This window comes from Helianthus annuus, chromosome 4 (genome assembly GCF_002127325.2).
Source record: "Helianthus annuus cultivar XRQ/B chromosome 4, HanXRQr2.0-SUNRISE, whole genome shotgun sequence".
Classification (NCBI taxonomy): Eukaryota; Viridiplantae; Streptophyta; class Magnoliopsida; order Asterales; family Asteraceae; genus Helianthus; species Helianthus annuus.
The window spans coordinates 584,062-591,140 of NC_035436.2; positions in this window are offsets into that span (position 1 = coordinate 584,062).

Genomic DNA, 7,079 nt, shown 5'->3' on the forward strand with positions numbered 1-7,079 from the left:
CCTTGAATGACTGGGACACAAACTTAACCACGTCCCTCTCAGCGCACCCGCTGATGTCCACATCGTGTCCATACTCGTCCACCAGGTGATACAATCAACCCCCTTTCCCCCTGTAAATCACGGGGCTACATGATACAAAGTATTGTAGGTCAACCCTTAGCACTGGACGCATCAGTATACTCTATCGCGATGAACGCTGTGCTCAGTAGACGAATGTTTGTCGTCATCTTTCTTGGGTTCAGAGGGTGGTTTGGAGTGTGTCTTTGGTTTAGAGGGTGGCTTTGACACGGTTCTGCCTTGACTCAGTATGTTGACGATCAATAGCTGCCTGAACAGCATTGTCAATCAGAGCCTTCAGTTGTGCGCTTGTCAAATGCACTGACGCATTGTCATAGTCATCTTCATTGTGTGGCTGTTCTCTCCATTGGGATCCGCCATGGTAACTTGAATCTGTTACAGAAGATAACAAAATTTTATTTAGGAGATTATTATATAATTGTCTTTTATGACAATTTGTCAACCATGGTACAGAGACCATATTTGGTTAACTTATTAATTCATTACATATTAGGATCTGAATATATCCTATTTCAGCTATATAGATAATATTGGCGGCATAAAGCCTAATTATGATAGTGTTTTATAATATTAGCCGAGATTTCAGAGAATCAAAGGCATAGAGATTTGAACCGTAGTTCTTTTATCTCTTTCTTGCAGAGAGTCATAGACTACCACTGCCTTTTGTCTTTATAAGACAATTATTATGGCCCATAGGCACTACACCTCTAATGGATGCTTTAATATGGTTGGCCCGTAGGCACTACATCTCAAATGGATGTTTTTAATAAGGTTGGCCCGTAGGCACTACATCACTAATGGATGTTTTAATATGGTTGGCCCGTAGGCACTACATCACTAATGGACGTTTTTATAATACTGGCCCGTAGGCACTGCATCACTAATGGATGTTTTATAATATTGGCCCGTAGGCACTGCATCACTAATGGATGTCTTTATAATACTGGCCCGTAGGCACTACATCACTAATGGATGTTTTAATAATACTGGCCCGTAGGCACTGCATCACTTAATGGATGTCTTTATAATATTGATCACCTTCATTGGAGATTTAACCCACGATTCATAAATCATTTAGTGGGGTTTGAAATCCTTAAAGGATTATTGTATAAGAATGACGTGCGTGATTTTAACGAATCACATCTGCCATGAATGTTAACATGCGTACAGAGGTTAACAGGGAATCAGAATCCTTTCATTTAGGTCGTACCATCTTGGCTGGATCTTAAAAGACACCAAGCTAGGTTTCACCTTTTAAGATTCTTTATTTAGGCAGATCAATTAAAAGGATTGGTTTTGATTTATTTTATATATATTAAAACAAAACTCATAACATACATTCCAAAATCTCAAATACAATTACATATTGCCCTAAACGGGTCTTTCAAATAGTACATACCTCCAGAGGGGTTTTTTAAATAAGTGACAAGTCCACGCAGGGACTAATACAAGATAGGTGTCCATGCAAGGACTAAAGATAAGTCCACGTAGGGACCGAAATACGATAGGTGTCCGCGTAGGGACTTATTTCAAAGTAGAAATTACAGTAGTACAACTATTAAGGGCTAGTGGTCACGTTTCTTCTTTTTGCCCTTAAGTAGGTTCGCCAAGCCTTTGAGAAATCCTCGGTGGCTTTTCTTCTCTTCCTCGAACTCTCTCTCCACTCGATCTAGTCGATGGAGTATTTCTTCCTGTTCAGGAGGAGAGAAACGTGGTTGTGGCGCTTGATGCGGAACTGGAGGTCTGGGAGGTATTGGATACCCATGAGCTGAGTAATCCGGTGGTCCCATGTTTCCATGTGCTCCGTCAGGGTAGCGCGTATTATATCTAGCCGACACCACATATGGGTCGCGCTCATAGCCGTAGTTGTATTGTGCTTGTGATGGTTCAAACGGGTTGTAAGCCGTTGGACCCGTATAAGCAGGTATGGGTTGGTCATACCCAAATGGTGGCGAATTTCGTGCAGCTGGTGCGGAGTTCGCCTCCTGTATAGGACTTGAAGGTCCTTCTTCTTGTAGTGGCGGATAGTGGCTACTACTAGAATGTCGAGGAGTGCTGAAGTGGATACCCCCTCCTCCTCGTGTCGACATACGAGCATTTGTCCTCCTACGCCGCGGCGGATCAGGTATTACTGGTTGTGCCGGTGGCGGAGGTGGTGGCGTAACTGCCTCAAAGCGTGAATCCTCAGAAGGATCCTGTGGATGTCCCGGTTGTTGAGATGTCTGTCGAGATGGCGTGTAGTACCATTCATGTCGGTCAAACATCGCTTGGAAACTGTCAGGTCCTTGATAGGGCGTTCCATGGAAGGATGACCCATCAGAAACTTCTATCGGATGCGTGGGCGTACCACGAGCTGGTTCAGTAGGATCCTCATCTTCCTCCATGGGATCTTCAGAAAAGTGGTCTTGTGGACCTAGCGGAACAAAACCTGATGGTTCCTGTATGTAGTCAGCCGGATTAAACTGACCTATGTAGTATGGAGTAGGGTCGTCATAATTCCGGTGCGAAACCGAACGTTGTAGAGGTATGAAGGAAGGTTGTGGGTTATTGGGATCATTTTCTGAATCTGGCCCAAAGGAGTGCCGGTAGGATGGCGTCGAGCTGTGCGAAGTGGAATGCCTCGCGGGTTCGTAAAGATCTCTTCGTCGTTGTGGCTCTTCGCTCCTTGTCATCGAAGGATGTCTTGTACCAGATGGTCCAGCTTCGGTATCGTGATGTGTCACGATTTCTCCTCGGCCTCTTCTTCCCCTTCCTCTTCCTCGGAATATAACAGGTGGCATTTTCCTGCTCCAAAACTTATTAAAAATCAAATCGAAAATAAAGACAAAAAGGAGTAATAATCCGAATTTGTCCTAAGTTATTGTCTAGACTCAAGTATGTGCAATTATGTCATTGAGATTAAACACATTAGGATAGTGTTTAATTCACTCAATGTTGGCTCTGATACCAACCTGTCACACCCCGATTTCCACGTGTCTCACCGGTGGGCCCGGTGGGGGATTACCGTGACGATGTTGGCAACAATATAGTCAAACCACACAATTATATAATGCACAGCGGAAGCATAAGATAAATATATAAACTTCAACCTCTGATTGTAATATCCAAAATGTATTACAGGGATTGAATATATCCACAGTGGATCGTAAATAAACATAAAGTATTGTTCCATCAGATACTGCAATCAAGCTTGCGAGACTTATCCCGACGCTAGGGAGCTAATACCAGCCAACTTACGTTTAGGTACCTGCACTTAATCTTTTTGGGGAAAATACGTCAGTTTACACTGGTAAATACATTCAACTGACACATTTGAAAATGTTTATTAAAATTGATTTGAAGGCACAAGGCACAAACTCTTTTATAACTTGGTAAAATTATAATAAAATCTTGTGAACGTTTTACATGTTCTTTTATGCGTTCAGTAGCCCGGGTCGTGCCGGGTTAAAGATTTATAGACGCACCACGTTTGCGTAAAACCGTAGTATAGAAACCAACGGCTACGTCTTTTAAATTTAATGTCGACACTTTATACCGGGTGTACGCCTACACCGGGATGTCGATGGTCGTGGCCATTTCGTAAAATGATGCCAAGGATATCCGGGACAACGGTCATTAAACCCCCCAAAGGCTTATAAGCAACAAAACTGTTTAAATGAGCCGATCATATTTAATCAATTAACCACCTAAGCGATGGAATTATATAATGCTCAATCAAGCGGTATTAATATACCGTAACCCAAGCCCATATAGGGGAAATAAGTTAAAGTATTTACCTTTGCAAGTATATTTCCTTAATTTAGATCAAGTCACCGATAGCTTTTACTGGGGCTCCTAATCTGGAACGAAGGTTTTAATCAACCTCTTAGAATCCTAACGGTCCTTATATTAGCCGTAGCTTAAACCGGTTGATTCCGATACATAGTTATGGTTAATTCGCATGAAAAGGCGAAAACCGAGAATGGAGTATGATTTGGACCCAACAAGTTCAGTGACTTGTTTTATATGGGTTTATAGTTCATACTCTGGATTTTGGGGTTCAAATAATATAATTTGACCCATATCGGCTATTGCACGAAAACTAGTTCCATGAGCCGTACCGTGTGCGCAAATAGGCGAAACGGTTAACCATAAGTGTCCTACGCTTATTTCCTAAGTCAATATGCCTTAAAAGTATTTTGGTATCAGTAGGATACCTTCCGTGACGCCCGTAACGGGTTTAAGTTATTAATATGCCCCGCAGGGACTTTTCGGTCATTTTAAAGGCTTTAGAAAGGGCTTTTCGAGTTCTACAGGAAATCTGAGTTTCCCGAACAGCTTATAAAGCTTAAAATACTTTATTTATTATTTAAAATCAGTAGCAACTGGAATCGGGTCAAAAGACCTTGTAGAACTCATGTTTTGGCCGAAAAGGGCATATTCGGTATTAACCGAACCGTAGCCATAACCGCAGGTTATGAGCAAGGTAAAAATTATTAAAAATCTTTAAAATTCCCAAAATATTATTTTAATACAGTGGGTAAAAGTTTTGGTGACGAAATCTTGGTTTAGATAGGCGTTATGCTAATTGCGCCGTTAATTACTAAAGTTTACTTTAGTTGCGCTTTTTAGCATAACTCTCATTCTAGACCTCGGATTGACGCGAAACTTTAAGGACATGCTTATAATTTAGTAAGCAAGGTTTTGGTCCATTCACGTGTCCGAAATACTCGTTTTAAGTTTAAAAGGCCGTTACGGTCAACTTTTAGGCGAATGACGGAAATACGTAAAAGACTCGGATAACTTATGAACCGACCACAGAGGTTTATACCAACATGTGACCTGGTCCTAAGAGAGTCCTAAGGTATATTTATACCTCACTAAAACGGGTCAGAACTGAAGTCAAAGCAAAAGTCAAACTTTGGCGACTTTCGGCTCCGAACCGGTTCAATATAGTAAATGATCGATTCAAACGAGCGCAAACAAGTTTATATACTTATTATCATGTTTTATGATTATCAAAACAGGTTCCATGACATATACATTACAGATTATGCATAAATCGCTAAAATAGCTTTCTGTTGACTTTTTAACCGCACGTTTGACTCGACATTTGACATAGTTAGAGTGGTGATCAGGGGGAACCTTTTTAGAGGTTTATTACCCACATAAATACCAACTCATAACCACTTTTGATTCGTCATAAGACTGAACCATTTGCAAGATATTGTAATGACAACCGTTAGTTACGACGGTTGCGTTTATGAGCTATAACTATGGAAATGCAAGACCATTTTGATTGTGAACGACTTACAGAAGTGTGTTCTTGCTTATAGAGCAGAGAAAGATGCTTGGAGCTTCTTAGAATGATCAGTAGTTGTGTTTTGAGTTGTGTGAATATTGTAACTACAACATTGCTATTTATAGTGCAAACCAAGCTCCAAGATCATCACACATTGGTCTATAAGTGACCATGGATGATGGGCAGGTGGCCTAGAGTGTTATGGGTCAATTGTAGGGTGCCCATGCCTCATTTATTGAGGTTTGATCGTTCAAATGGTCCAAAGGCCAAGTAGTTACAACAATTCTGCATCTGGGCGTCTAATGCGGCCCGCATGGAAGTTCCATGCGTTTACAATGCGGGCCGCCTGGGATTTAAAGATCAGACGCGTAAAAGGGGAGGCTCGCGGCCCGCCTCAACTTAACCATAATGCAATGCGGGTCGCGTGAAGCCTGTTTTTCAGATTTTTAAAATCTTTTTGAAATGATTACGAAATCCAGGTAATTAATAACGAAATCTTTCGTAATGATTTACCTGACCTTTCGGGTTTGAAGGGGTAACTTTGCGGTTTGGCCCTCGGTTATTTACCGATAGGGGCCTCGTGTTATTTACCCGCGCTATTAAGTCCCCGGTTTATTCATTAATTATATTGGAAAGCCTTAACTTTCACTGTTGACGCTTTTAACCCTTCTCATACGAATTTGAGTATAACTCTTTCGTTTTAAAACGGAACTTCGTGGAATTTGTACAATATATTCTAGTGAGCGTATAATACTGTTACGAAGTCTTTGGGAACGTTAAAGGGTCACTCAGAGGTAATATTAAACATGTTGACACAGTTAACCCCTGTAGTTCGTAATCTCTCACTTTCTTCCGCGTTTTGCTTCCGTACGATTTATGATTTATTCGTTTGAAGGTACAAGCATTTATTTAGGGTTACTATACAGTATGTTTACCCTTGTTGACATTTATAACCCTCGAATTTATATACTTTCAAGGTTTGTCAAAATTTGTCCTTTATTTATTATAGATGCCACGTGTAAACAAATGACACGTGTTAACACATCATTGGACACAAAAATTCGAGGTGTTACAGATATCATCCACATAAAGGACAAGTATAGCAAAGTTGCTCCCACTCATTTTGAGGTAGGTGCATTGATCCACTTGATTCTTGATAAAGCCTTGTTTTTTCATAATTTCATCAAATTTTAAGTACCACTGACGTGATGCCTGTTTTAACCCATATATGGATTTCTGTAACTTACAGACTAAGTGTTCCTGACCTTTAGGTTTAAAGCCTTCAGGTTGAGTCATAAACACATCTTCATGTAAGTCACCATTAAGGAAAGCAGTTTTGACATCCATCTGATGTAACTCTAAATCAAAATGAGCTACCCATGCCATAACGATTCTCAAAGAATCCTTCCGTGAGACAGGTGAGAAGGTTTCTTGATAATCGATTCCCTCCTTTTGAGTATAGCCTTTAGCAACCAATCGTGCTTTGTAGCGTTCGACGTTTCCATTTGGGTCTAATTTGGTTTTGAATACCCATTTACATCCTACGGGTTTTACCCCCTTGGGCAATTCAATCAATTCCCAAACGCCATTCTTTTTTATGGAATCAAGCTCATCAATCATAGCTTTATTCCACTCAGAAGATTTATCACTACCAATGGCTTCACTGTAAGAGGTTGGATCATTATACTTTCCTAAATCCAAATCAGCTTCATTAAGGTAG